The sequence below is a fragment of the Leptodactylus fuscus genome, chromosome 2 (genome assembly GCF_031893055.1).
Source record: "Leptodactylus fuscus isolate aLepFus1 chromosome 2, aLepFus1.hap2, whole genome shotgun sequence".
In the NCBI taxonomy this organism is placed as follows: domain Eukaryota; kingdom Metazoa; phylum Chordata; class Amphibia; order Anura; family Leptodactylidae; genus Leptodactylus; species Leptodactylus fuscus.
In genome coordinates this window covers 155103215-155121195 of record NC_134266.1, presented here as the reverse complement: position 1 = coordinate 155121195, position 17981 = coordinate 155103215, and the positions used below count along the sequence as shown (strand labels likewise).

The 17981-nt window shown below is 42.6% G+C and overlaps 1 protein-coding gene across 3 annotated transcripts in view; it reads right to left on the bottom strand.

Annotated features, from left to right (window-relative positions):
• Nucleotides 1-17410, bottom strand: part of GTF2IRD1 (GTF2I repeat domain containing 1) — an 88254-nt gene extending 70844 nt beyond the window's left edge. For all 3 annotated transcript variants that reach the window (XM_075264871.1, XM_075264872.1, XM_075264873.1), the window contains exon 1: nt 16834-17410. The gene's annotated coding sequence lies outside the window, so the exon portion shown is untranslated. The remainder of the gene's footprint in view (nt 1-16833) is intronic.
• Between the last annotated feature and the right edge of the window lie 571 nt (nt 17411-17981).

Genomic DNA, 17981 nt, shown 5'->3' with positions numbered 1-17981 from the left:
TTAACTCTAAAAAATAATTGAATACCAAGCAGTCCAAACGTCAGCCAATACCCCAAATGGTATAAATAAAAACTACAACTTGCCCTAGAAAAAAGGATGCCTCACAGGGCTCTGTACATGGAAATCTGTACATCTGGCTCTGTACATGGAAAATATATATATATAACATTTATAGCTGTCAGTATTAGGGTTGAGATTAGGATCTTGAGATTTCAGGATCGTTTTTAAAATCCAATTTCCGATCATTTTCCATTCGAATCTGATCCTAATCCCAATTCCGATCCCAAATCAAGTCAATGGGATTTTTTAAATAATTGAATATCAGATTTTAAAAACGATCCTATTCACTACACAGCATGGAGTCTAAAAATTGAACGCTTTAATTGTTAGACTCCACGCTGTGTAGTAATTGAAAAAAAAAAATCCTCTGGCTACTTAGTCCCACCTGTTGTCCAATTACCTGCACAGAAGCGCTGCCGCTGGTCCGGTCCCCACTGTTCTCGCTCCTCTTCTCACCTCTTCTCGCCTTGCTGCCCCTGCCTCCCAGGTTAGTGTTACAGACCTAGGAAGAAGGCGGGGCTTGTGGCTTAGCAGAGTCTGGGCGGGTACAGGGCGGGGAGATGTGAGTGCATCACTCAGGTGTCCCCTCCCAGTACCCGCCCACACTCTCCTAATCCACAAGCCCTGCCTTCTTCCTAGGTCTGTAACAATAACCTGGCAGGTGTGGGCAGCGAGGCGAGAAGAGGAGCGAGAACAGCGGGGACCGGACCAGCGGCAGCGCTTCTGTGCAGGTAAGTGTTATTAGCTACTAGAGATGTTAGCTACTCTCCCATTAGATTGAATGGACGCAGCCGGCGTGCAGGGGGTTAAGCGGCCAGACGCTGACACAGGCTGTGTGCCGGCTGCATCCATTCATTCCTATGGGACCTAGCTAACATTGTTAGCTTCTCCCACAATGCTTGGACAGTAGCAAAGCATTGTAGGAAATAACCTCCGATCTCGATCCCACCTAAAAAGATCGGAATCAGAATTCCGATTGCGAAATTTAGTCGATCACCGATCGGAACCCGATCTTTTCCAATCACAATCGCTCAACCCTAGTCAGTATATGACAACTCAAAGAATTTTCTTTTATGTTTTCAAGTTTTACCAACAAAAACTATATAAATTCGGCCAAGAACGTACCGACCCACAGGGATATAGGCAACATCTAAGTTTTGCTGTACATTAAGCTGTGTAACATAAAGTCTCTACATAAATCCAGGGAGTGATTGTATAACATTTCCCCTTGTTCAGGTATAACAGTGTGCACTTATGTATAAACTTGTCAGCTATTGTGAGTACCGGAGCCTACCACCCGGGCCCTGGGAATTGCAGTTATCAATGCACAACTTATTTAATTTATTTATATGTTAGACCATGGAACTCTTGATAATCCTGTCATGGTGATGGGGGAGTGGAACACATTGAGTTAGGTCACCTAGTTCCCAACGCTACCTCTAGTCCTCTTTCTGTTTGCTTTCCCTTAGGGGCTGTGACTGAATAGTGTTCAATATACTCTAGTGGGTGGCAACTAGTCCAGGGCGTCCAGCTACTAATTATATGTTAGTGAGCACTGTTCTGGTATGCTGACCAGGCTAAGGATAAGTTCACACAGGGTTTTTTGGACCGGAACCTGAGGCGGAAGCCGCCTCAGGTTCCGGTCTAAAGTACGGGTAGCTGTGACTGGATGCCGATCCGATGCAATTCACCAGCATCCATTCACACACTCTGCTCCAGATTATGCCCAAATGAATAGACCTAGTCGGGAGGGAGTGTCTTCAGGCGGATGTCGTGAGTTGAATCCGCCTGAAAGAATGAGCCTGTCGCTTCTTTTTCCAGGAGCCGGAAGAAACGGCTTCCAGAAAAAAGAACTGACCGGCTCCCATTGTTTTCAATGGGAGCCATCTTTTTGGTCAGGATTTTGAGGCGGATACGGCAAAAAACCCTGTGTGAACTTACCCTTAGTGTTTGACCACCCCAGTAGTTGAACATGTTTTGTCCGTGTATTAGGACTTCTATCATTCCAGTACCCCTTCTACGCAAGGGCTATGGTGTTTGTGGTTTATTAATAACTGCTACCGTGCACATATTGGCTGGGGCTGTGAAAATATTCTGACCCACGTTTTATACATCCACATTACACCATTGTCTGCTCTTCCTGTGATAGATAATAGCAATACATGGTTATGACTGCCTGATTAGGTTACCATCCCTTTGGGTGCCGTTTGCTGGCAGGGATATGAAGGACTAGTCAGCGTTGCACTATTCACGCCAACAGCGTCTGATTGTCCATAGGCATCAGGGACAGTATACTTTTTCACTATTAGACCAGGGGACTTTGGGTTGATGCCATATATTGCTCAGACCATTGGGGACTTTCACCTTAGCTTAGTTGCACTCATTATCATTTGCATTGTATTACTTTGTCTCTATCGAATAAAAGTCTTAGTTCAGGGGCTATCCTCAGTGAATTTCTGTACTCCATTCCCCTCCACCTTCAGTGAATTTGCATATAAGCTCGCTAGGACTAATAACCCTTGAATTGACTTGAAACAAGTCAGTGTTTTTTGGATTTTATGGATGAGTGCCCCACTTTGTTTTTAACATGACTCCTCAATGTAGCTTTGATATTTTTAGAAGATCAAAGTGCTGGAGTTATACCTATTGATTCAAAAGGCTGTGAATTGTATGTATTATGCTAATGAAACAACAGTAAAGGTGGTCATAGAAATTATGATAAATATGTTTATAGGGTTACATTAGCCCAACGAAGACCAAAACAATGTTCTCTTCACCTTCATACCATAAACGTTTATAGCAGTAGTATAGGGGAGTACATTAGAACGCTATTCCATAAAAGAGTATCCAGTAAAAAATGATCTGTCTAACCACCTAAATGCTGCATTTGGTATTGACTGCATCTATTGGAATCTGAGTAATCTCTGATCCTGACGACTGAGGAAGGATGTTAGCTTTTACATTAAAGCTGGAACTCACTACTGATGGCGTGGGCGCGATTCCTATGCCTGGACATAACCTTTGGATCAGTTAGTGAGGCAGAGTTATCCAGACTGACATTAGCCTTCATAACACTATTGCCAGTAGAGGGTGCACTTCATTTATCATGAGACACATGCCTCCTCATAAATGAGGTGCACCCTCTGCCAGGCCATGCATCTGGAAGGAGATCTACGCCAAGTCATAGCTGGTATAGAATTCCCATTTCAAATGCTAATAAATGTGCAGGGTCCTCTGGACCCTCCCCCTGCACACCTTGCCATGCCCCCTTTTCAGGAAAGTTGCAGGGCTGCACAGAAAAAATAACGTCACAAATCTTTATGGGCAAAAACCCGATTTGTACAAAAAAACTTGCTGCTTTTTTGCTTTGTACAAGGCATAATAAACCCATTTATTATGCCATTTTTTTTTATTTTGATGGGGGGTTTTTTATTTTGGTTTAAGCTTCAACCAAATTGTTCATGTTTCCCAATGAAATCTGCCAACCACATTGTTTAGAGCTTGCGTCAGATAATGGTCTGCCAAGTATAGCATGTTCACAATACTGTCATCGCTTCGCTTTTTTTTCTCTCATGTGTTTTTTAGCAGACTGACAAAGTTGCAACATCATCTAGTGATATAAAAGTAGTCTTATATTATTTATACACTTCAGAATTCCAAGACTGATTTCTCAGTGAAGCTTTGTCATCTGAATAGCTTGTGCTGGTCAGCAAACACAGGATTACAATGTTCATGCTCGGCTCAACCAGTCACATAAGAAGAACATAATCAATGTACATTCATGTCATGCACTATACACTTCAATTGTATTTTCTAACTGCTTGAGTCTTTGGATGGTTTTATGGCATGGTCACAGGAAACCTGGTATGAAATTACAGCCCCATCCCTGCTCCTTAACAATAAAGCTCGCTGTCATGAGGACACCTTAATAAAGCTAATTAAATTCCCCATCAGAAAGGAGGCCAGTGACCACTATAGATTATTGCAGATAGGAAAACAGCCAGGACACACGCAGCAAGCGCTAGGCTTCTAAATGTCACTAGGGCTTACTGCAATCCCACATCTCTATACTATACAGTAGCTCTTCTCTGAAATCAGACCAGTGGAAAACTCACACACTTCAATATGTTTTGGGTCCACTTTCCCTTACCCTTCTTTGGATCTAGATATTAACAGCTCCATATAACCAAGGGCAAATCTACAGTGTTGGCCAAAAGTATTGGCATCCCTGCAATTTTGTCAGATAATACTCTTAGCAGGGTATTATGCCATAGGTACAGAATGTCATGTGCATTGGTGTGCATGTAAGGCCAGTGCTCTATTCAATTTTATGGGGCAGCCAAGGTGGTCACACAACTAGGAACAAATATCATTGAAGCCACTATTCTTACAGGAGCAGCTAAAGGTGACAGTGTGTTAATCCCACGCATCCCAATTATACCGAATAATTTCCCATTTCAATTCAAACCACTACAATTTCCCCTTAAATTGGCTTTTACAATGACTATTAATAAATTCCAAGGACAAACACAGAAAGTAGCAGGAATACATTAGGCCACAGCAGGCTTCTCACATGGACAACTTTATGTGGCTTGCTCAAGAGTATCCTGTGCCCAAAATTTACATGTACTGGCAGAAAATAATAAATCATACAATGTCATATATCGAAGTATATTAACCTGAAATACCTCTGTCCAAAGACACTATGTACAGTTTATACCAACACCGTATAGCAGCTGAAATACAAATTACATTCAACACAAAAGTCTCACGTATTCTCTGGATTACAGCAACAACAAGATACAAAGTTACATTTCATATCCCATACCTTTTACACACTACTAAAACCTTACCCGCGCCTGTATATACCCACTGCTACAATCACCGCAGACGAAGTCGCGGGTACCAGCTAGTCTCCCATAAATTTCAACACTTCTAAGATTCGATCATGATCCTAGAATTCAGTCCATTCAAAACATTGTATACTAACATACTATAAATATTTATTTAGGAAACCTCCTTGAAGGGGTTGTTTAGTCAGCTCATTGATCAGCTGACAGATAAAAGTTTGCTTCAAAAATACCCATAAATAACAGCTGTTTGAAACTTCTAAAGGCCCAGCTTATCATACACATTTCTCCAGCAACAGTATTACACAGCTGTCTATGTAAAGCATGGATGGACTGAGCCAACCAGAATATCATACCCATGTGAGGTCCATATGCAAATAGTTAAATGAGAATAGTTAAAACAAGACAAACCCTTAACTTAAAGGGGCTCTTTTTAAAGGCTATTCACACATACAGTCCTATGAAAAAGTTTGGGCACCCCTATTAATCTTAATCATTTTTAGTTCTAAATATTTTGGTATTTGCAACAGCCATTTCAGTTTGATATATCTAATAACTGATGGACACAGTAATATTTCAGGATTGAAATGAGGTTTATTGTACTAACAGAAAATGTGCAATATGCATTAAACCAAAATTTGACCGGTGCAAAAGTATGGGCACCTCAACAGAAAAGTGACATTAATATTTAGTAGATCCTCCTTTTGCAAAGATAACAGCCTCTAGTCGCTTCCTGTAGCTTTTAATCAGTTCCTGGATCCTGGATAAAGGTATTTTGGACAAACAATTCAAGTTCAGTTAAGTTAGATGGTCACCGAGCATGGACAGCCCGCTTCAAATCATCCCACAGATGTTCAATGATATTCAGGTCTGGGGACTGGGATGGCCATTCCAGAACATTGTAATTGTTCCTCTGCATGAATGCCTGAGGATTTGGAGCGGTGTTTTGGATCATTGTCTTGCTGAAATATCCATCCCCAGCGTAACTTCAACTTCGTCACTGATTCTTGAACATTATTCTCAAGAATCTGCTGATACTGAGTGGAATCCATGCGACTCTCAACTTTAACAAGATTCCCGATGCCGGCATTGGCCACACAGCCCCAAAGCATGATGGAACCTCCACCAAATTTTACAGTGGGTAGCATGTGTTTTTCTTGGAATGCTGTTTCTTTTTGGACGCCATGCATAACGCCTTTTTTTTATAACCAAACAACTCAATTTTTGTTTCCAAAATGAAGCTGCCTTGTCCAAATGTGCTTTTTCATACCTCAGGCAACTCTATTTGTGGCGTACGTGCAGAAACGGCTTCTTTCTCATCACTCTCCCATACAGCTTCTATTTGTGCAAAGTGCGCTGTATAGTTGACCGATGCACAGTGACACCATCTGCAGCAAGATGATGCTGCAGCTCTTTGGAGGTGGTCTGTGGATTGTCCTTGACTGTTCTCACCATTCTTCTTCTCTGCCTTTCTGATATTTTTCTTTGCCTGCCACTTCTGGGCTTAACAAGAACTGTCCCTGTGGTCTTCCATTTCCTTACTATGTTCCTCACAGTGGAAACTGACAGGTTAAATCTCTGAGACAACTTTTTGTATCCTTCCCCTGAACAACTATGTTGAACAATCTTTGTTTTCAGATCATTTGAGAGTTGTTTTGAGTAGCCCATGATGCCACTCTTCAGAGGAGATTCAAATAGGAGATCAACTTGCAATTGGCCACCTTAAATACCTTTTCTTATGATTGGATACATCTGGCTATGAAGTTCAAAGCTCACTGAGGTTACAAAACCAATTTTGTGCTTCAGTAAGTCAGTAAAAAGTAGTTAGGGGAATTCAAATCAATAAAATGATAAGGGTGCCCATACTTTTGCACCGGTCAAATTTTGGTTTAATGCATATTGCACATTTTCTGTTAGTACAATAAACCTCATTTCAATCCTGAAATATTACTGTGTCCATCAGTTATTAGATATATCAAACTGAAATGGCTGTTGCAAACACCAAAATATTTAGAACAAAAAATGATTAAGATTAATAGGGGTGCCCAAACTTTTTCATAGGACTGTATGTGGGGCTCTATCAGCATGATTTTGCTGATAGAGCCCCTTTAAATAAGGCTTCGATCACACCTGTGTAGCGTGACCTTTCCCCGATTCTACTTGATATATGTTGAGAGAAAAGTCTTACAAGCAGGACTTCTCTCTCTGGCGTTTTCAGGTGGACCACATTATATATACATGTTTTATGTTTATGATGGCTAAACCTTTTTAATAAAAATTTACATCCGTAAATTTCAGACAGAGACTACTGCCTGCATTAGGTCCAAATGATTTAAAACTTAGGCATTTATATTTACCGGTTTTCCACTCTCAGTACTCACTGACATGTATATACAGTTAAATCCAAATTATAGGGATAACGTCCATCCTTAAGGAGAGACCACCTATTAGGTGTGTGGAGACTTATACAGCCATAGTTGCTCCACTGCATGGGAGGAATATGCAAATCTGTCTCCCAAGATGTAAATAGGGAGACAGTGCCTCTGTTATGCTGCCCTCTATGGGAAGCACCCTGAACATCATGCCCGACTTTCCCAGAAGTCTTTACTGCATAATGCGAGGTTATAACCAAATCAATTTCTCAGCTATGGACGGCACCGTTTCTGTCTGGTTGGACTTCATCAGCGCAGCCTAGAGAGAATTGATTTGGTAGAAGTGAGAGGCTGAGAGACCAGATTATGGGGATAACGTCTATCCTTAGGGAGAGACCACCTTTTCAGGTGTGTGGAAAACAGGGCAGCATAACAGAGGCACTGTCTCCCTGTTTACATCTTGGGAGACAGATTTGTATATTCCTCTCAGTTAAATTCAGAAATATTTGAACAGTGACACAAGTTTTGGCATATCATCTATTTACCAAAACACGTTCAAGATAGTTATATCCTATTAAGATTATAAAGGTGAAAGTTTGTGAGTTTGGATGTTTGTGGTTTTGTGTGTTTGGATGTTTGTTCCTCATTCACGCAAAACCCGCTCCACCGATTTGGCTGAAAGTTTCCACAAACATAGTTACTACACTGGATTGTACAATAGGCTACTTTTCATCACTATAGCGCACATACGTTTTTCCCAGGACCCCCACAAATCCCAAACTCACATCTCCATCTCTGTAATCTCACACACTTTCAACCATAGCAAACCACAAAACTTCCTGTTGCCCTCTACAGCCTAGCCCCTAACCCCACACAATCACATTTACACATACTTTACCACTTTGCCCCTCACCTTAACGATACTCCAGGAGGCTACCTCTTCAACGCTCCGGAGCAGCCATGTTTGCCGACCCTCCACCCCTCTCACGATCCACGACACCCTGTGGAATTCCTCAACTCCGTAGAATTACCCGGCGTCCCTTCACATAAGCCACTATTCTTACAGGAGCAGCTAAAGGTGACAGTGTGTTAATCCCATGCATTCCAATTATACCAAATAATTTCCCATTTCAATTCAAACGACTACAATTTCCCCTTATGTTGGCTTTTACAATGACCATTAATAAATTCCAAGGACAAATGCAGAAAGTAGCAGGAATACATTTAGCCATAGCATGCTTCTCACATGGACAACTTTATGTTGCTTGCTCAAGAGTATCCTGTGCCCAAAACTTATATGTACTAGCAGAAAATATCAAATCATACAATATCGTATATCGAAGTATATTAACTTGAAATACCTCTGTCCCAAAGACACTATGTACAGTTTCTCACAACACCGTATAGCAGCTGAAATACAAATTACCTTCAACACAAAAGTCTCACGTATTCTCAGAATTACAGCAACAACAAGATACAAAGTTACATTTCATATCCCATACCTTCTACACACTACTAAAACCTTACCTGCGCCTGTATTTACCCACTTCTATAATCACCGCAGACGAAGTCGCGGGTACCAGCTAGTAATCAATATAGACTTAAAGGGGTTGGCAACTTTCAGCCCAATATTGAGAGAAATGTTATTGTTTATATAATAAATAATTGTACAATTTCCCAATATACCTTCTGTATCAATTCCTCACAGTTTTGTAGATCATTCTGCTTACCTCTTGTGGAAGGAATTCTGACCATGGTCATGTGATGTACAGTCCATGGTCATGTGATAAATACGTAGTTTCCATTCGTTATAGTCACAACCAATGCTCCCTCTAAGCCCTGGAAGCTGCTGAGCGGAACAGCTAGTGAGCTGGACAAGGCTCTGTCAATGATGGGCGACCTGATGGCCAAACAGTAGCACCAGTAGTAAACAAGAAAACGCTAATCTAGTGTTTAGATAGTATAATGATCCTTCCTTATTCACCCCCTCCCCCACACACAGATTGGTGCTGAGGAAAGTGACGGGACGACCTGGCACTCAGGGCTCAGGAGGACAGACAGCAATATGGCGGGTGCCATATTAAACAACCGTTGGTTGCTGCCTATCCTCCTGAGTGCATAACTCCCAACTTTTGAAAAGTCGAAAGAGGGACAAAATGTGCGGCGTGCTGCGCGCGCCGTGGCAAATTTAGCTCCGCCTACTTTTATGTTGACCCCGCCCATTCTCATTAATTTTTCACGTGCTCCCACACAGTATAATCCGCCTACAGTCACCCGTAAATTATATATCCCCCCTCTATCTCTTCCCCAGTTTCATATACACCCTTCATCTGCACCCAGTTTCATGTCCCCCCTCCATCTCTGCCCCCAGTTTCATGTCCCCTCCATCTCTGCCCCAGATTCATATCCCCCCATCTCTGCCCCCCAGATTCATGTCCCCCCATCTCTGCCCCCAGATTCATGTCCACCCCATCTCTGCCCCCAGATTCATATCCCCCCATCTCTTCCCCCAGATTCATGTCCCCTCCATCTCTGCCCCCAGATTCATGTCCCTCCATCTCTGCCCCAGATTCATGTTCCCCCATCTCTGCCCCCAGATTCATGTTCCCCCATCTCTGCCCCCAGATTCATGTCCCCTCCATCTCTGCCCCCAGATTCATGTCCCTCCATCTCTGCCCCCAGATTCATGTCCCTCCATCTCTGCCCCAGATTCATGTCCCCCCCTCTCTGCCCCCAGAATCATGTCCCCTCATCTCTGCCCCCAGATTCATGTCCCCCATACAACTCTGCCCCCAGATTCATGTCCTCTCCATCTCTGCCCCTAGATTCATGTCTCTCCATCTCTGCCCCCAGTGTCATGCCGTCCCCTCCTTCATCTGCCTCCAGTTTCACGTTCCACCTCAGTGTATACAATTTAAATTTACCTTCTCCTCGCTCCCCCGCCGCTCTCTCCATGCCTCTCACTCTCTCTCACACACAGTTGTAGGCGCGATGTGACGTCATCACATCGCGTCTACACAGCGACTAGCCGGAATGCAGTGGCCAAGCAAGGAGCTGAGCTGTGACAGCTCCTTGCTTTAGTCGCGTCTGTATTCAACTCAGATCTGCGTCCTCCGGACACAGATCTGAGTTGAGTGCGCGGGCATTAATTCTGGCTGAGTGGGGCGGTTGCAATAGGTGAGCGGCCGCCCACGCGTGCATGCTATTGGGAACAGTGGTCACAGCACAGTAATCAGACAGCTGCCTGGTAACGAGCTGTGCACCTGTGATCTCTTCACATGACTATGGACCATAAATCACATGACCATGGTCAGTCTTTTATCCACTAGAAGTAGCAGAATGAATGACAACAAGCAAAGATCTAGAAAACTGTGAAGGACTAAGACAGAAATGATATTGGAAAATTGAACAAATTTTTATTATGCAATAACAATTGCCTCTCAATATTGGTCTGAAAGTGGCCCACCCCTTTAAAGTGTGGACTCTTATATTTAATTTGAGGGTATTCACATTGTAATTGGAGGAAGGGTTTAGGAATGACAGCTCTGTAATATCTAGCTGCCTCTTTTTCAAGGGACCAAAAGTAATTGAACAATTATCTCAAAAGCTATTTAGCGGCTACATGAGCTATTCCTTCATTAATCCATCATCCATTAATCAGGTAAAAGGTCTGGAGCTGATTCCAGATGTGGCATTTGCATTTGGAAGCTGTTGCTGTGCACCCACAACATGCGGTCAAAGGTGCTCTCAATGGAAGTGAACCTGACCATCATCAAGCTGGAAAAATAGAGAAAAAAAAAACATCAGAGAGTCAGAGGGAAATGTTAGGAGTGGACAAAGCCACTGTTTGTAACATTCTGGTAAAAAGAGTGCAATGGTGAACTCTGGAACTCACAAAGGCCTGGATGTCCACAGAGGGCAACAGTGGTAGATGATCACAAAATCCTTTCATAGTGAAGAAAAACCCCTTCATAACATCCACCCAGTTGAAGAACACTCTCCAGGAAGTAGATGTATCAGAATCTAAGTCTACCATAAAAGGAAGACTTCATGAGAGCAAATACAGAGGGTTCACCACAAACTTCAAACCAATAATCAGTCTCAAAAATAGAGGCAATGTGACAGCATGGGCATGAATGGCTTCCAATGGCACAGGGTCACTAGTGTTTATTGATGATGTCACAGACGCAGCTGTATGAATTGTGAAGTGTACAGGGATATCCGTTCTACTTACATTCAACCAGCAAGGTTGATTGGATGACGATTCTCAGTATAAATGGACAATCACCTAAACTGTACTTGAAAAGCAGTCCAGGAGGCAAGTGTAATATTCTGCTATGGCTGAGTCAATCAAATCTCAACCTGATCGAGCATGTCTTTCACCTGCTTAAAGAGGACCTTTCACCATATCTGGGCACATGCAGTGTTATATACTGCCAGAAAGCTGACAGCGCACTGAATTCAGCGCACTGTCGGCTTTCCCGATCCGTGCCCGGTGTAAAGCGCTATCGGTCCCGGTACCGTAGCGCTTTACAGTCAGAAGGGCGTTTCTGACCATTAGCCAGGAACGTCCTTCTGCCTCGCGGCGCCAATCGCGCTGTGCTGTGGAGCCGGGAGGAACGCCCCCTCCCTCTCCTGATAATGCTCGTCTACGGACAAGCTGTGTGAGCAGAGGGAGGGGGGAGTTCCTCCCGGCTCCACAGCACCATAGAAGAGCTACGGTACCGGGCCGTAAGCTCTTCACACCAGGCACAGATCGGGAAAGCCGACAGTGCGCTGAATTCAGCGCACTGTCAGCTTTCTGGCAGTATATAACACTGCCTGTGCCCAAAAGTGGTGAAAGGTCCTCTTTAAGACTTAAGACAGAAAACCCACAAACAAGTAACAACTGAAGACAGCTGCACTAAAGGCTTGGCAAAGCATCACAAAAGAGGAAACCCAGCATTTGGCGATGAACATTTTATTTATGGTAATGTTAATTTGTCCAATTACTTTTGAGCTAATTAAATGAGGAAGCTTTGAAGAAAAATGGTTGCAATTCCTAAACATTTCACAGGATATTCTTGTTCACCCCTTGCATTAAACTGAAAAGTATACACTTCAATTGTATCTCCTTTGTTTCATTTCAAATTCAGTGTGGCGACATGCAAAGCCCAAAGCATGAAGGATGTGTCACTGTCCAAATATTTCTGGACCTAACTGTATTTATTCATTTGAAAGCAGAAATAAAACTAGAAAAATATGTCATGCATATATATATATATATATATATATATATATATATATATATATATGTATATATATGCCTACCTTCAGAAATTGTGTTATACCATCCTGATGAAGGGACCTTTATAGTAGTCCCGAAAGCTCGATATGTCATCAAAAAACTTTTTAAGTTAGCCATTAAAAAAGGTATCAACTACTGAGGACTTCTCTCAAAAAACTTCTTTCATTTCATATCCACTTTCTAACACGGTACAAGGACATATTTTTTCTTGTATAAAGAAATACAGTGTTAGGGTGCATGCACACTACGTAACGCCGGGCGTGTATGAGAGCCGTACACGCCGGCGTTACAGCAGGGCTGCCGAGCACTTCCCATTCACTTCAATGGGAGCGCTCGTAAACGCCGCTGTTACGAGCGCTCCCATTGAAGTGAATGGGAAGTGTTCGGCAGTCTGCTGTAATGCCGGCGTGTACGGCTCTCATACACGCCCGGCGTTACGTAGTGTGCATGCACCCTTACCTAGACAAGTTCCTATAATTTCACATACTCTTAATCTTGCATTCAATTCATAGTTATTATATAATATAACGGATAAATAATCTTGCTGTCTATGTGATATAGGTATCACTGTTTTACCAAACTCCTGACTCTTATAGTATTCTCAAATCCAGACTACGAAACTGAGGCAACCTATAGTGCCTAAGGCTGTCTAAAAAAAATCCCATATTATAATGCACTCCAGTACTCAGCCTGTCTCCAGAGCATCCAGTTACCTCCTCCACCAACAAAATCAATTCTTCTTCCAATCTGCTCTTCTAAACCTGCTATTGCATTTCAAGGGTAATGGCATTTCTCTATTAAATAATCTACGAGCGAACGAGCAACAAGTAAACAATCTTTCCGGTTCTCAATGTAAACTGCAATTTATATACATATCTCAACACTATGCAGCAAGTGACATCGGAGAACCATCACATGTCAAATCTATTAGCCTGAGTTCACACTAACAATTTTCTTTGTGTCATCTTTAAATCATTAAACGGATCCAATTCATTGCTATGGAATAAAATAAATTAAAATAAAATGCAATGAAATAAAAAAACAACGAAGTTTGAATGAGTTTAGAGAGTAAGGATTTTTTCCAGGACCTACTTTTTACGTCTTTAAAAAATATACCATAAATGTATATTAGATTGGAGAAACGGGCTCCGTTGTACTATTGTGATTACGACTAGAAACTGGTGTAAATGTAGTGCTTCTAATTTGAGCTTATATTTTTAGACTTGTTGTACATGTGGGTGTGGATTATCGGGAAAAGGGAGCGTGGCTTAAATGCACTATAATGAGCCAAAACTGTTAGAAAATTCTGGCTCAACATAAACCAACATAAAGGTTGTATAAACGTAGAGTAGACAGTCTACAGATATGCTATATTTATTATGCAGTATAAGTCACTGTGATAAATCTGGTGAATTTTAGACTCGTTCACACGGGGAAAGAGGGGGAGATTTTGGCACTGAATCCACGTCCTGTATTTGTAGGGATACAGTCGTATTTGTAGGGATACAGAAGTTAGGGTCCCACCCCGTCTTGACAGGTAAAAGATGAACTTCCACATCCTGAATCCACCCCCTCACAATAGAGGTCTATGTAGACCGCTAGCTTACTTTTTTCCGTGAGCGGAAAAAAAACTTTGCATTTATTGCATGCAAAGGAAAGATTTGTTATGCCTTTTACAACAGTATTCTGGCATAAAAAGTAACATAATTTTATTTTCGTAAATTGGGTTTCTGTGCAAAAAAAATTTGACTTTTCCTTTTTTGAGCCACCCTCGCCACTTTTCCAAATAGGGCAACGGCTAAAGAGGATTGGGCTGTCCGTCTCACTCGTTTTATCATGATTTACTACAGAAATCAAGCATAAATGATGTGAAAAGTTTCCATCAGCTATGAGCAAGCGTACTTTTTCCTCCAGACGAGTAGCTTTGTGGAGAGTGCACCACACTCATGGGGATGCAAAAGTCTTATCCTAAATCCTCACGGGATTAAGAAGACTGGCTTTAAAAACACCAGTCTTGGTAAATCTGCCCCAATGTTCTCGAGTTTGTTATCACTGATGATGTTCAAGGTGACTGATCAGACTTTATCCCCACTAGGCTTTAAAAGAGACCTTTCAACACCTCCTTCAACTCCAGTCCTTTGCATCCCTCCAGCGAGGCCAGGGGAGTTTCTTAGCCCCATGGTTCCCGAGCAATCCTTTGTTATCCCAAGCAATGTTCCTGAGTAATCTCATTGTTTTCAATGGGAGAAAGAGATCATAGCAGGATGCTAAAAAAATAAGCGTCCTGCTCAGTCTTGCTGCAGATTGTACAGCTGATTCCGCCACGGATTCCACGGCTCGAGACTCCCTGATGACAAGGCCCAATCAGCAGTGGAAAGCCGCAACGGAATGGCAATACCCTACATCGGCAACCCGTCACAGATAGACGACAGCCATAAATGAGTAGGAATGCCTCTTTATTATGCGCTCTGTGAACATACCCTAAGGCTGAATTAACTACTTTTTAGCAGATGAGCTCTCAGTCTTTCAGTCACCATGCAGACCTGAATGATGGAGGGATGAATGCTTGTGTGAAACTGGCATCAGTCTCGCAACAGGACATGGAAACTGCACGTGTAAATATTACAAATTGAAAACAAAAAAAACTGAAAAAATGTAAAAACACATTTTTGGTTTTTTTTTTTAACAAGCACTTAAAAGCACTGCAAAAATTGTGTGCATGGAGCCGAACTTCAGTTCTCATCAGTAGTTCAATTAGAAAAATTCTTGGGCTTATGTTAGCCATATACATAACTGTTGGGCAAATGGTCGTTCATTGGGTGAGATGTCAATCTCAATTTCCCCATACACATGCATGTTCAGCTTGGTTAATAGCGGCATATCTCCCTGAGAACAAAAGGATCATGCAGCAGAAATCCAACTGCCCGATTCTTATACCCCCTGACAACTGCCATCAGGGGAGCTTTGGGAGGCCCCCAGATGCATAATTTGGTGGTCCAGCGCCATCAAAATTGACAGATATGGCCAGCAATCATCTAATATGTACACAATACAGTCACTTCCTCAAGGTATGTACAGGAAAAATGTAAAATTTTATAAGTCATAAGGCTTCAGATGTCACAAAACTGTTGCAGAAATCCATCAGGATCCACCAAAGATTTCACCCTTTGCAATATAAAGGGTAAAATCTGCATACACTGTATATATGTCACAGAATGCCTTAGGTTCTTATACACTTCTATTGTGCAGACAGTAAGTCAGAAGTGTATTTTTTTGGCATACTCTGTTTATATACTGTTTTTAAGTACATCAGAGGTATAGACCAGCAGTATAGCCTAAAGTATGCCTCCACCTGGCAACAGTGGCATTCTTCTGCCAATGTAAAAAAAAAAAAAAAAATTCTTATACATGTATACCATATAATATACTTTATAATATACTTGTTTTTAACGTGTCCTCGGTACAGAATAATGATGATTCAGTGCAGTCAACACATACCAGAGCGGCGAATGACGAAAGGACACTCTTATGGTTTACACCAGGGCCCATGGAAACGTCAGACTAAAAATTGGGAAATATTCCCATAGTATTTCTCTGATGTGCCCACATTGGGAGGTGCGAACAGAAATGACAGACAATCTGCAAAAAGTACGCGGTAAAGTGTAAAGTACACTTTATAAATGAAAGTCAATGGCAGGTGCATCCACACAGATGGGTTTGGGTACCAGCTATACTCAATGCTTCTAGTTTAATGGACGTGCTTGACAGAGCCATCAACAAAGTTTACCCTCCGCGTCTTGTAAATGTACAAAGAACTACAAGTGCAATGAAGGTGACATGTGGCATAGTAGTTGTCACCTCCAAGGCTTGTGATAGGGACTGTGCAGGGAATGCTGCTGTCCTAAGGTGTCCATCATTGAGGTGCTGAAGGAGAAGGTCCCCTAAAAAGCAGGCACTGTTACCACAGCCCCTGACCATCTGCTACAAGTAGTCTATGACTAACCGAAGCAGCCCACACTATGCTAGGGGGTAAACCCACCGCGGCATGAAAGTGACAGTGTCATGAGTGGGAGGGAGGGGACAGCCAGGAATCACCTCATAAAGCCAGCAGCACACAACCCACATGGTGACCCCCACACGTCCACACACTCACATCCTAATCCACAGTGTGACCCCCAGAGCCTGCAGTCACGTGTGCTCCTCACAGGACACATGAATGTATGAGACACATGAGGCACAAAGTTTGGTGTTTTTTTTCCCTTACCAGGAGAGGTGCCAGTACTCGTGTGTGAGATCCTCCCCGGCAGCCTCCAGCTTTGTAGCTCCTTCCTATAACAGGAGGGGAGGGAGAGGGCTCTGGTGCTGTACAGCAGGGTGAAGGGGACTTGTAATTCCTCCCAGAGCAGCAGCCAGCTCCCCCAATCCGCAGTGCAAATAGATATGTATGTGTCTAGTATCAGCCCCCCGTACTCCTGTCTGCAGAGCTCTTCCCACCCCCTCCCAGAATAAAACCCCTTTTTGTGTGTGACTGTGTATATGTGTGTGTAGCAGGAGTCCCTTTGTTCTATAATCCCAGTAAGATTGAAAGCCATTCGCCCTGTCTCTAATCCCAGCCCTGCTCAACAACAACATCTATTGGCTGTAATTTACATACAGGATTAACAAACCAGCTTCAAGGAGGAAAGAGGAAAAAGCCAGAGAAGACAGAAAGAAGAAAGGGGATAGGTGGAGTGAGATTGTGCTGCTATCTCTCCTCTTGTCCCCTCACACCATTATTAGGAATAACCTGCACCAGGGTGAGGGGGACGGCTGGGCACACTGCTGGCTCTGGCTGCAGCACGTAGCGGTTATATTAGTAGTCTGGCAGCCTGGGTACATGGAGGGTGTGCTGCCAGATTACAGATTAGTGGGCAGGGTTATACCAGCACAAGAGCTGCAGCGCCAACAATCCTCCTTGTTACTGACTGTGCCCAAGGCTTGGATTATGCGTTTACCTCATGGCGATGGGGGGTTGTTACCCTCTTAACACTTTCTTCTGTTTTACAATGTACAACTCCTTCGTGAATGGGTTAATGTGGTAACAATTGCACATTTTATTTGGGGGCACATTTAGAAAATGATGCCAACCAAATTGTTACGTTTATTCCTCTGTATGACTGACGTGTGTGCTGAATAAAAGAGCAAAACACATCAAAATGGTCTGATAGTGAATGGCAACAAGATGAAGAAACTCTCTAAAAGGAGTAATAGTATCAAAATCACATATCACATATATGTAATAAATCTCACTGACTGGATGTATTCTGAATGAGGAGTTCAATGAGGGTATCTGCACACCAGTTGCCCCTATAATTAAGGTAGCTGCCCTTGTAAGGGTTAATACCCCATCATATGTGTCCCTACAGTTACCCT